The 14,409-nt window shown below is 35.0% G+C and overlaps 1 protein-coding gene and 1 long non-coding RNA gene across 2 annotated transcripts in view; both read right to left on the reverse strand.

The window, feature by feature from the left end:
- Positions 1-14,409, reverse strand: part of LOC146998937 (general transcription factor II-I repeat domain-containing protein 2-like) — a 66,941-nt gene that overhangs the window by 12,935 nt on the left and 39,597 nt on the right. The window lies entirely within an intron of this gene.
- Positions 773-11,231, reverse strand: LOC146998938 (uncharacterized). The gene is made up of 2 exons (XR_015039836.1): positions 11,137-11,231; positions 773-3,543 (listed from the first exon to the last, which is right to left on the reverse strand). It is a non-coding gene; the product is annotated as an uncharacterized LOC146998938 (long non-coding RNA).

Here is a 14,409-nt window from a genome sequence, read left to right on the forward strand (position 1 = left end):
TCAACTAACTACCGGAAATAATGGGAAAGATAATTGAATTGATATTTAATGAGCCTTTCAGAGAGTCAGTATAGGACTTCCAGCATGACAACGTCTCCTGCACTGTTCCTATTTGAAAAAAATCTAGGGCAAGGTAGCCTAATTTCGACCGTAGCGTTATTTGGACCGCTCTGATATACAAAGACTGATGATATCTGCGAGATTTGAGATAGGGATTTTGTTATACGTAGATGTAGAAGAGGTTAATGCAATTGTATTTGTAAAGAAACGCCTCGTGGTTACATTGATAGAAGTGTTATTCGTTTGGCTAAGAAGAAAATCTGTTATTTCGACATAAGTGTGAAAGCAGTTAATTCGTCTAAACGTAAGTAATTACATGTCTCATTATACCATCACAAAACTTGCTTATTTATCTACAATTTGCAGTTATAATTTTGCGAGGTTATGTTAGTTTGACGTTTCTGTACAGTATCAAGCATTAAATATTCAAATTTCCCAAGTTAGACCGAAAACAGTTGCCGAAATTGAATCGGTCCAATTTCGGCAACGACATTTTTTTTCATGGATAAATTATAATTACTCTAGAATGCTACCCTTCGAAAAACGGGAATGGCAACCATTCGTCTCCGAGACGAAGTATGCGTAAGCGTGCTTAAAACTTATTTTAAAAGCTAATTGCAGAAATATTTCCGCAAGAAATAAAGTTCTTATCTGTAGTAGCAAAAATCAGTTCACCAAAGTTTAATAAAATGCAGAAACATAAAAAAGAAACTGGTGATTCATGGTTTTATTTATGATGTGAAGAAACCAAGGAAGAAGAAATGATATAATGCCTGAAATGTCACGCTTGGATACATACTCGATGTGCTGGAGTTAGTGCTGCAATTAAAAGGTTCTTGCCGCTAAGAAAGCTCATGGTCCAATTTAGGGAGCTAGCGGTCCTAATAAGGAAACCGGTTTCCTAAATTGAACCGACGACACGATTTTTTTAATGCATTTTTCACCGTTATAAATAATTTTTATTTTTAAGGTACACTTAGTGAGTTTATTTTCTATTACTTAATTTTTATTGGCACTTCTTCCGTCCTTCTATATAGTGAAAAATACAAAATTGGTTCAAATTACGCTACTCTCCCCTATAACATAATTTCATAATAGTTCAGACAATTCAAAAGAATTGGAGAATATTAAGGTAAAACGCATAGATCAAAATGGAAAACACTGTCATTCTGTTAAAGTTGTTTAAATGGCCTCATGGGATACTTTACAACCAAAGACACCGTAAACTTTGTTTCTGTCATTGGCGAAGTATTTGAAATGGCATTAATGAATGGCAGAAATGAAATGATTATAAATGAAGGCATTTCAGCAGTTTTGGAGACATGCATAAAACTTATCTAACTTAAAATTTTTGTAAACTTTTAAAAGCCCTATTTTTTTTTATTTTGTTTTATTCTTTATTATAGAATTTGCATTTCTTTTTCATTTTCATATAGATTATGTTAAATTGCAATAAACATTTAGGGCTATTTCATTTTATTTTTAATCGCCATTTCCTAAAACATATTTACATTGTGCTTAAAACGTTGTTAAGTGTGCTTAAAATGCACTGAATTCATCATTATCAGGCTAAAATTATCCCTACATCGCACTCAGATTCCCTTCCAAGGTGGTTACAGATAGTCTTAGGGAGCTACTGTCCTGTATTATATCTGTACAGATGCATCTACAATCAAAAAGGAATCTAGTTAATCATCTTATAAAATCCTTTCTTAATAAGTAGTGGGGCTATTCTCCCTTCTGGCATCATTATTTCTCTTCTACAAATGAAAAGTTCATAAATTACATCCAGTTCTCTTGCTTCACATTTGAGATGGCGTTTTCATTTTCTTCTTTGTTACAAGCGTTATCTAAATTAATTGACCCTTCTGTTAAGTGGTTAGGTTGCATAATATTACTAACGAAACAATTATCTTCAAGTGCCTTTCCGATGTTGCTAAAATGCTTATTATCTTATAAATCCATTTATTTCTCCTGTTTCTGCACATCACCTGGGTATCTGGAATCCAAAAACAGTATTCTTTGCTCACTCGAATTCTTGCAAGCATCTTGGAAACTTTCTTCGGATTCATTTTTTCATTTATTTAATCTATACAGTTTCTTTAGTCCTTGCTTTGTAGGCGAACTACTTGTACATATACTTTCAAAAGAAAAAAAAAAAAGAAATTACGATTACCGAAAGTTTTCATTGAAACACTAAACAACAATGTTTGTAATTAATAAGTACGTATTTACAACTTTGTTTTTGAAAACTCCAGTTTTTCAGGATCAAAATTTGGTCAGATTGCTTCAGATGTTTATGTAAACGTATCATCCAGTATCTTACTACCACTAGCAGATTTCTCAACGACGTTATCTACATATATTAAGGATCTCTACCTTCGACGAATATGTTTTTCTTTATCATTTTCTGCATTAGACACATTTATCATTAAGATTAAATCGTCTTTTTATCCCAGAAAGTTTTTCTCTGGTCTACTGTGGAAAATATTCTGTTATGACATCATTATATGTCTTCTCAATATACAAATGTTCATCAGTTCTTATGAGTATTGTTACTTCACTTATAAGAGGATAATTATTCAACGTGAGCCATTTCTTATGTTTCTTTCCTAGCTCTAATTCATATAATCACTACCATTAAATGCTTCAGCCACATTACTAGAATTTCTCTAGACGTTATCTTAATCCATTCTTATTTACTGTTCTAACCAAATACATCTCTTTGGGTTCGAAGTGCCAGATGGTTCTTTAAAATTACTCATTATGCTATTTTTTTTCACGTAACTTGATGATGGATGAGTCTTCAAAATTCATTTGTCTTCCCTTTATAGCATTTTCTGATGCCATATAATATGGCAGAGATTCTTTTCCTGCTACGTCTGGCAGGTCTTTAGGAAGTTCTCGAATAATTTAATAATAAGTTGGAATAAGTTCGAAATGAACAACTCACATTCACATTATGAAAGAATATTTTATTTTTGGAATATTTCCTCAATTCTCTTAAAATGTTGAAGGATAATTACAGAAGCTTCTGCACATGGATATTTCCTGAACGGTTTACTAGTATTATATTTTTACAATTCGATTTTCCTCATAACAGATAAATGAATTTGTTTTATTTAATGGGGCTAATGGGCTGATAGTACATGTTTTTGCAGAAGTTCCAACAATTACGCTTGGAGATCTCCTTAGCAAGAAGTTGTTTGCAGAGCTGCTTTTATAGCTTTTGAGAGATTTGTTATGCCATAGTCTGCAGCTACGAATGTACTAAGACTCACAACACACACACTGCAGTCTCTGATTTTATACTTCTTCAAATCTTTGAGGACTTTAGAAGCGCACTTTTTATTTCTAGCAAGTTTACGTTCAGATTTTTTATTGGTTCGCTGCATTTTTACGTGGTGTTTTTATTGGCTGGTTGCAGTCGGGGAAATGTGAAACAGATAATGATGCTAGTAAAATATCTTTCCTTCTTTGGACCTGAAAAAATTTTATACTGTATTAATATGCATAATTTTTGCAGTTATTGAGATGAATAAAGTGAAAAAAAGTTAAAATTTGAGTTATCTCTGTTATTAAATTATAATTATGCATATCTTGATTAATGAATATTCTAAAGGACATTATAAAAAATTTACCAAATATTCTGAAAAAAAGAAGGTGAAAAAAATTGCAGCAGTAAAAAAAAAAAAAAAAATTAATTAAAAAAATAAATAAATAAATAAAAATATTTAAAATTTAGAAGGTATTTTCTCCCGCCTCCCAGCATGACTTTGTGGTGTAAAGTTAGCACACTCGTCATGTATTGGGAGATCCAAAGTTCGAGTCCCGGCGAGGGCATTGCTCAATTTTCATGTCTCCTGCTTCAAAATAGCATAACAGAATGTACAGTGGCGCCCGAACTAAAATGGGGTGGATAATAATTCGTCAACACCAGGATTTAGCGATTGGGTCCCCTCATTCCCAGTCGCCTTTTAAAACGGGGGTGTATATAAGGTATTTTCTCCCTCCTTCCAGCATGCCTTCGTGGTACAACGGTAGCACACTCGGAGCGTATTCGAGAGGTCCAGGTTCGAGTCCCGGCCAGGGCACAGATACATACACAAAAGAAAATAACAAATTTAAAGTACTTAAAATTTAGACTATATTGTGTAACGAAACAATATGGAATACAATATTTAGTACAAGCTACTTTAAAAATATATTAATTTAGATATTTCGCCGTAAAATTAGGCGTTAAAATTGCATCACATTCTCAGAAGTATTTGGATAAAAACGCCCTTATTATTTCTTAATATTTTCTCCCTTTTCTATAAGAGTTTCTGATAGTTAGGAAATCCAGGATCCTGATAACATGTCATCAGTTGTTCATGTTATTTAATGTCGGCCGTGTCTCATTTTAAAATTAAAACGTACAATACTTTTTCTATTTGAAGAAGTTATGAAGTACACACAAGTTATTTCTCATTTATATTCCTTAATAGGCATCAGAAGCTACGTAATCCAACTGATAGCTTTTTTCGTGCAAGAAATGTGGAAAATAAATTCTACCATCGCCGTGGACCGAATCTTGGATCATTCATTTGGTAGCTGGACACTTCACGAGTCTAGTCGCCCTTTAAGATCCATCCCCCTTTCTCCGAGATTTGGATCTTCACTCTTCCAGTTGTTGGCTTTCAGCAGGGCGTGCTTAAAACTTACACTACAAAAGCACAAATGGAAGAATACTGTAACAACCGTTGTGACATAGTAACACAATCACTATTTGAGATATGCAGTGCAGTACCGAAATACCGCGATTAAGTGTAACATATTTTAACAAACCTGAAAAAAGTCCATGAAATGAACCCAGCATTGGAGGTTTTGACAGCGCAATTTCTAAATGAAAGACAGTGCAATGAAAAATTAAAGACATTTTCTTCTTTGGTTGCTCGAAAAGCTGGATTAATCACAGAGACTACGTTTTAAAAAATATGAGTAGACACGCCACAGATAAAGTTAGCCAAACAAGGCTTTCACCAATCAGGTAAACGTACCAACCTTTCACAAAGTCTTTGATACTTGTGTTACAAACATGTGTTTAATACTTGTACAAAAATTTTCTTTCATGTATACGCTTTCATGTACACTCGGTGTACTCTCTAATTTTTTAGGATGGTAACGCATACATCGTCATTTCGCCAATGTGTTTATCTCAATTGTTATGGTACTCTTTGACATTGAAAATTATTATTTGTAATACATTTCGTTTTACGCTCTCAGCAATATTTGACAATATTTATACGGCTTTACTTTTAAACGCTTTATGTGCAATTTTGCGCAATAATTAAAAAAAAACATTTTACTTGAGATCCATTATCCGATATAAATTTTTGTAGGGCCCAACGCTTTAAGGCTACTGCTTTTGTAGACGCAAGGTGTAGTGGTATTCGTTCGCATTACTTTGTAAAATGGTCAGCAATTACTAACAGAAAACGCAATTTTTTTTGACTGGCTTTCAGTATAAGAATCTAACAAATTTATGAGAAGCCGTCGGGATGTTAAATTTTTAAATTACATATTTTTTTCCTATTTCAGAATCCACTGAATCATTCGGGGTGATAAATCCTTCGCCACGCACTTCGGAAATACTTAGTGCATTATGCTCAAATGTTACAAAAACGATTATAAGCCATTTTGCTAGAAAATCATCATGACTATCCGCACTTTTTTCTTGAAGTAATCTCGATGGTTGCTGAAAGAGAAAACGCTGCAAAGGACGCATAAGGCACGTGTCGTTTTTGAATATACTGAAGCCATATTGTTAAAAAAGCTGTTCAAGGATTCAGTAACCGTTTTTCTGTAATAACATAGGCGCCCACCAGCGGCCGAGCGGTAAAGTCGCTGAACACTGGTAGTTCGGTCAGAGGTTCGAATCCCGCGAACGGGCTGGCTGCATGGGCGTTTTCGTGGTTTTCCCCATGTGTAACGTGTATACGAGCCAGTTTCCCTTAGAAAGTCCTCCACGAAAGGCATCCCTCCCCTCAGGCAGATAGCCCTAGCGTGCTTTGCCATAATTAAATACACGCCATTATGTAATAACATAGATCACTGATCTTAGATTGACGATTCAGGGACCGCAAAATTACGCAACTCGCAATCACATTTAAATTATGCATTAGTTCTAGATTCAGTGATAATCGTTTTAGCGATATAGAGATGTGCATTGAGCCCATGTAAGACATTGCTACTGAAGGAAAAAAGAGATGATTTAACAAGTTGGGATTTTGTTACTGTAATGCTTATATGCCAGGCCATGTAACTGAATACGGAGGAAGATCTTTCCACGTTGGCACATCGTAAATTTTGTTCGCCAGCCTACCGTTGGTCGCCTTTCAGTATTCTGGTATTTCCGGTATTTTCTATTGTTTCTGCCTTTAACATATAATTTCTTCAGTCAGTCACTAGTTGGTTAGCTGGACGCACAGCTTCAAAGCACGTTGGCACACAGTAAATTTAGTATTGTGGTGTTTCCGGTATTTTCTATTAAGCCCGTGCCTCTAATATATAATTTCTTCAGTCACTAGTTAGTTGACTGGACGCACAGCTGCGAAGCACGTTGGCGCACAATAAAGTTTTTTTTTTTTTTCTCTAACCGACTGTTTTGTGGCGCTTTAGTACTACAATCTAGGGGTTCGTGGATTTGGAGTGATTGATGACAATACAACTCCGATCTCAAAACACTGCTACTGAACTCAACATACACTAGATTCTACTCAAGATATTCCACGTGCAGGCAAGGGTATATAAGATATAAAAAAATAGGATGGCTTTGCTCTTTGCGAACCAGCAACCTTTAATTAATTTTCTTTTTACGCGATGATTGGAAATGAATAAACATTGTGAATATTCGAAGCGAGCGAGAACCAGTAACCATATTTCACTACGTTGGCGGCACTGACCTTGATTCGAAATACTTTTCGATTTTGAACTTACTGATATTCGATGATTTCAAAGCACTTTTAAAATATGCCGTTAAATCACACACCGGAAACGAATTTGATGATTCATTGGTAGTTTGAGACAGCAGAGTTCGAAATCCATTCGGTAACTTGCACCAGGTTAATTCTACCGGCGTTTTATAAATATGTAATGATTTCAAATGCGTATATGATAGCAGTGGAACTCTCAACAGCTTACGATACTGCGTAGATGACCGAGAAGACCGCAGTGGCTTGATTGGGAATTCAGATGAATAGTTACCTTTTTTTATTTTATCCATTCGTTAAACGATGTGAGATTAGTTGAAATAAACTGCACTGAAGTTCCACGCCTGTAGGGTCGAAAATCGGCTGCGCCATATTATTGTAATGAAACTGTGGTTTGGAGGTGGCAGAGTGGAAAGCATGATGACGCAATTTAGCACAACATATCTTGAAAAATCACAATCTTTATTTTTTCCATGCATATCAAGTCATCCTTTTTCAGACAAGATGTTTCCTAATTATATTTGAATACATAAATTGCAGTTTGAATTAGAACGTCATCTTAAGTAAGTAAGCGGCAGCAGCATGGATGTAAAGCGTCTTACCATCAGGAGAGCTAACGCGGAAAAAGGGAAAGGTTATAGTACTTTCATAGGAAGAAGGCTGGGAGTTTCAGTTCACAGTTTTGGTTTAGAATTAATTTGATTGGACGAGAGGCATCAGCATTAAAACATTACATAAGATAGAAAAGTCTGGAACCTGTGAGAAGAGATGAATTTAGGGGCAGATTACCAAATTTAGAATATTAATTTTGAGGTCGTCAATTATTTTTTTGAAACAGCTATCATATTTTGTTATATCTTACATATCCCCCCTTCAAAAGAAAAGTTGGGTGAGCAGGGTGGAAGAACAAGCATTAGAGCAGCAAAATGTGAAAGATATAATTTTGAAAATACAAACATATTAACTTTTAAACAAAAAATTATTTTCATAAAATTTTGACCGACACTTTGAAAGATTTCACTGAAAGTCATAAAATTTTGAATTGAATTATTAATTTTAGCACTGTATTCTTTTAAAACACTTACACATTTTAGAGTTCTGAGATAAGAATGTCCAATGAAATTTTATAGCTTTTGACCTGGCTTCGAGAACATTCTTGGAAAACCGGTAAGAACTCGTTCTAGAATGTTCGGCATATCGCCAATTTTGCCGCCAAATGTCGTCAAATGGCGATATAGGGCCAAATCGAGCAACCCTGCCTTTCTTTGCCATTTCCTGACACCCTAAAACTGTTTTGAGGGGAATCTATCTTGCCGCAGCTGGGCATTTCTCAACAGATGACAGGTGAGAGCAAGGTCCGGACACCCAGGCGGCTTTCACTGACTATTCGGGTATCGTCCGAATCCCGCAACTGTCCAGAAAAAGAATATTGCAAACAGGGGCAGATGGAGGAAAACAGGGGTATTGCGGATTCCTACAATAACAATGCTTATTATACAATACAAATATCCTTACATCGAAAAGTGCTGTTAATATGTTGAATTACCACAATAGTAGTACATCGTATTACATTATACATTAATAATGCACTATTATCGGCTAGTCGACGGAGAGACGATAAATTAATACGTATTATAATAAAATTTTCTGAACTCTACAGACATTGCAGAGCGGTATCAATACGCAATGTATAATCTATAGCTATGTACATTAATATACAGATAACATAAAAGGTGCATTCGATATATTAATACACTATAAATTAATAGTGTACTCGATTTAAGCCATACAATAAAAAAAAGTACCTAAACTGTACAGACATTTTGGAGAGCAATACCAATGCGCATTACGCAACTTATAGCTATATACATTACACATTAATAACACATACACACGTCCATTACATTGATACATACATAACATGAAAGGTGCATTCGATATATCAATATAATTACATAATACAATAAACATTAAAAGTGAAGTGCACTCGATATATTAATACATACTATAATAAAATTTGCTAAACTCTACAGACATATTGCAAAGCTGTACCAGTGCACATTACGCAGCTTATAACTATATACATAAATAATACAGGCACACATACATTACATTAACACATACGTTACAAAGAAGGTACATTCGATACATCAATAGGTGCACTGGATATATTAGTACTTACAATAATAAAAATTTTCTAAATTCTACAGACATATACCAGTGCAAAATTGTACAACTTATAACTATATATATCGATATACATTATACAATAATAGTACATGCATACATACATTACATTAATATATACATAAGATAAAATGTGCATTTCCCTATTCGATTATATTGAGCATTAAAGTTATGCATTGACATTGCATTAACTGGTATAAAGATATTAATATCCATGAAGGATTAGGACTCCTATGGATAGATGTGACCGTGTTCCGCACTGCAGAGTTCAGTGCCTAGCGCTTCGACTTTTTGCATCATTAGTCGTATTTTCCTCTGTATTAAAGGTTGCTTGACCATGAATCTTTTGTAGGCGGCTGTATTTGTAGTTGGCAGAACGTGGTGGAAGTCTCTTGTGAGTGGGCATGATGTCAGAAAATGATCAGGCTTGCCCACATCTCCACATACACAGACGTTGGTAGTTGTTAGGTGCCTATCATAAAAGTAACTGGGAAATGGCCCGTGTCCAGTTACGAAGCGCGCAGCAGCAGTCTGGGCAACTCCAATGAGCTCCAGGAAATTGAAAGTCCTAAGCAGCATACAAAGACCTTATGCACTTTCCATTACCAAGGCGTACCGCACAACCGCAACGATGGCGGCAGCAGTGCTCGCGGGCATAATGCCCCTTCACATTAAAGCGGAACAAGAGGCAACGATTACGCAAGTCACCTTATTAAGACAGTAATCTTTTTACAGGGGGCAGCATTATATCCCTGCACACTTTGAAGAAAAAAGAACAGTATGACTAGTTCATCCCGAAGAATATGGCAGACAAGTGCATGCGCATACCGACTACATCGCCTGAAAAGAAGATAACTCAAAAGTATACATTTAATACAGATGATTCGAAGCTTGTCAACCAGGTAGGGTGCAGCTTCATCGCCAAGAGGCAAGGGGATACCCTCGCAGCATGGAAAGGGAACCTGAAAGGAAACAACTCTGTTTTCCAGGCAGAAGCAGCAGCCCTGAAACATGCGCTGTCTTATGCAGCCACTAATAGCCAAAATTCATTTACACCGATACTCAATCGGCCATCTTTGCAATAAGGAATCCTTGTCATCCCAGCCCACTTATAGCAGAAATCCAAGCACTCCTGAGAGCTAGATCGCCGGCATCTCCACTTCACATATCCTGGATTAAAGCTCATTTTGGGCACCAGGGAAATGAGGAGGCGGACTTAACTAGCAAAGGAGGCCGCGAAGAACATAGATGTGCAGCAAATAGAGGTGCTGCTTCCCAAAAGCAGCATTAAAAGAACAACGTGGACATGGATACCGAGTATGTGCAATTCTTAAAAACGCGCCAAGCAGTGCGCGATTCTGCACTTTCCCCGAAGGCGTTGTTAATTGTTTTTCATTTCTCCTGCTTCCAAAAAATATCTAATGTATCTACAACTGTTTTCCATTCACCATCCTGAAGGTTTGTATTTGTGTCATTTCGAGAATTATCTAGTAGTATAATGTCAGAAATATTTTGTGTCATATTGTAAGCATTGTAGAATTTTTGAAGAAAATCGAGTTCCCTTTTTTCTTTCGTGGTAATGGTGTTATTACTTAGCTTAATTCTGAGTTCCTCAATGGTAGAAGCCATAAGTCTAATAATTGGGTCCATATTCAAATCCTAAATCCAGTTCTAACCCCGATCAAAAACCTAACAAAAATCTTTAGAATGAACCACGGAGTTTTCAGCGAAAAACTCACTAAGCTTAATTAGGCTTAGCTACACGCAACACGGAAACGCTACTTTTACAGTTTCGCTTATAATCAAAATACAAAAATACACTAGATGGAATATTACTTAAATTTCAATTAACATATAGCACTTAATTACAATTTAAATAAACTTAGAAACGCTAAAAAGCATAAATTCAAGAACTCACCAACTTCAATCATATAATAACTCAGAATCCCTCATATTATCCTCTCATATTCATCATATTATAACACAGAATCCTTCTCATTTCATTACTCAGAATGCACAAAATTTATATCATCTGTAGAATTATCTAATCGTTGCCACATGTTCTAGTCAAATACTATAATAAATCTAAAACTATATATAAAAGAAATTAAACAATATAAATAAATAAATAAAAAATAAAAAATAAATCTGAAAGGTTTCGTATTTTAAATTACGTCCAAAGGAGCGTTTTTTAACGTTTAGTGTGTTACCTTTATTTATTAAATATCATGTTTTCTGCACTTAAACCATAAAACTCAGTTCAATAGCAATGTCGCAAAATAATTTTAAAATGAACTTATCTTTAGAATTTCCGATACGTAGTTCCGCGCACTGGAGATAAAAAGGTCTTTTTCACCGTAGAGTGTTGCCATTGCTCGCTTTTAAATTGTTGAGTTTGTTACTCAAAAATTCGTTAAAGTTCCAGAAAATATGAAATCGATAATAAAACAAATTCCACATTTCAAATTTGGTTTTCCACATGCCCATATTCATAGGAGGATTACGTCATTCAAAATTGGATGGTTCTACGTACCGTTGTTTTATCACAATGCGAGAAATATACATACATTTATGCAGATTTTGCATTATTTAATTTCTTCAAATACCATGCAGGACTCTAACGTTTGGTGGCAACAGTTTGAAAAGTGAAACGGACATTTATAGTGATTAAACGCAAAACGAAAGCAATAGTCCTTCAGGGACAAAGCCCCTTTGAACTAAAAAGAAGAAGTAGTTTTTCACAGTATTTTCACAGTTTTTCAGTATTTTAAATTCAATTAATTTAGTTCTCACTTCGCGACAAAAAATACATAAAAACTCAAAATATCTATAGTAAAAATTACGACGTAAATCTTAAACACTTATTTCCTCGAATAATTGCCAGGATCGATTAAGCATGATTTAATTCGCGATAATAAAAGAAGGCGTTATCTTTGTTGTTGTGAAGCTTAGTTTTTCTAAATTGGCAAAAAATCCACTATTTTGCTAAGTTTCAAATGCAAACAAACATGGACGCCATGGTAATTAAAAAGTAGGCTTTGCTGCACTTCAAAAGCTTTGTTCAAAAGCAAATAATTGTTGATAATTCCACAATTATTACACGCAGGTTAACTAAAGGCATACAAATTTTAACCAGAACAACATAATTCAATTATGTTTAAAGGAAAAAATGCACAATTTACAAACATGTAAGAATAAAGAAACTGAACTGAACTAAGTAACAGATATATACATGCAATATATTCGGGAGCAGGAATTTTGATGGCGCAGAAGTGTTGATCCATAATGACTAGGAATTTGGAAGCGAAGGCAGATTAAATCTTCAGTTTTATTTTCAGCAGCATGTTACGGCTACACACAAGTCGGCACATTTTCCAAAAGGCTTACATTTTTGATAACTTTGTAGCAAGAAAGCAGCAGCAGACAGACAGCAGTGTTGCTAGGCCACACCGTGGAAAGCAAGTGCGTAATGTTCAGGATGAAATCTCAAGTCAGACTGATTTAGTTTTGGTTTTCAAAGCATTTTGATTTGAACAGTTAATATTGCTGTAAAATTACTATTGGCTGGTTGAGTTTTAGTTCCATTTACATCATCATAATTACGTACGAATCATATGACATAGACTTTTCTCGAAATGACGCAGTGCAAATAGATGTTGCTATTTTTAGAATAGAGAAGGGAAATTAATTTACGCTGCTAATTTAATCTTTTACATATTCTTTATTTTTCTTACAAACATATTTATATTTATAATTACAAAGCATTCTTTTGAAAACAAAACACAAAGTTTATTAGTTTCGTCTATTAGTCTATTAGTCTAAAGTCTATTAGTTTCGCGCATTAAGCTGCAGAAAAATTATCATTAAAGACATAAAGAAATTTAGAACTAATATTTCACAAAGACCAGATATTGAAATTCATAATTATTAGAAATTTCAAATTGATTATTAGAAATTTCAAACAATCATATAAATGCAACAAAGAATTTTAAAATGTTAAAAACAAAGCATTTCAAACAAGCAAAATCCCACTTCAAAAAATTTATGAAATTTAATGAAAAATGAACAAAAACAGAAGAGGGATTCAAACAACCTCAATGTCACTTCGTCAGGGGTGAGGAACTATTAATTCATTGAATTAATTAAATTAATTGAAATCTCTCTTCTACAAGAATCCTTGCTTTTCTGTATCCAGAATTAGCCGATGAACCATTTCAATGTATTTTAATTATAATTATAATACTTCAGCCGAAAATTCTGGCCCTTCCCTTTGGGGAAGGAAAAAACACAGTAAATATTAATTCAGTTTCTGGTCTTCGTGAAATATTAGTTCTAAATTTCTTACTTTATGTCTTTAATGATATACATTGTAGGGTTTATATTTATTTTAACTAACATTTATTTTAAGTTTAAACTATCTTTCCTGTCAAGCCTTACTTTCCCCTGGAACTGCCAATGCCAGAATATGTAAATTTGAGTAGAACGCGCAAGGATTTAAATTATCAGCGGAAGTATTCTGATTTAAATAGAAGGAAACGAGTTCGGTGTGATATTCTTACTTAGCAAGCGCGGAGGTAGTTAGCGAGAATTGAAGAACCCCGCGTTGCGGCCTATGTGCTTGGCGGGAAGTAGTAGTAATCGTTCCAGTGAGCTTCAAGTCTGCTGAATTAGCAGCGGTATTGTAAAACGCAGTGAGTTAGTTATTTTAGAGAGCCTCGTAGTTAGAATCTTGTCTTTACTTTCTTTTCAGGTTATTATTTTTATTTGACTGCCAAGTTGGCACAGTCTGTAAGCGTCAAGAGGACGCAATTGTAATTTATTACGATGAATAAAAAGGGACTTAAACCCTTCACTAGGCTCTATCTTTTATACAAGTTTTCACAGTCACCTCTTGGTTGCGTGCAAGTTGGAGGCGCGCAACGTTATATTGGCGCCCGAACACTTATCGAACTGAAATGGCCGAAAACTGGATGGAAGCCGCTGGACAACACCAAGAAATAACAAGTCAGTTAGAAGGATTTGGATACCTGGTCCAGACTTTGAGAGCGTCAATCAAGCCAAACGTCTATTTCGACGGAAAAAATTCGGTGTCCGTATTTTTAGAAGGTCTAGAAAACCACTTTCAGCTCTACCCTGTGCCTGAAAGACAAAAAGTTGCCATCGCCACATCAGCACTAAGAGGACAGGCCGC

The sequence above is a fragment of the Stegodyphus dumicola genome, chromosome 2, assembly GCF_044657685.1.
Source record: "Stegodyphus dumicola isolate Sdum_Otavi_A_Nest chromosome 2, ASM4465768v1".
Lineage (NCBI taxonomy): Eukaryota > Metazoa > Arthropoda > Arachnida > Araneae > Eresidae > Stegodyphus > Stegodyphus dumicola.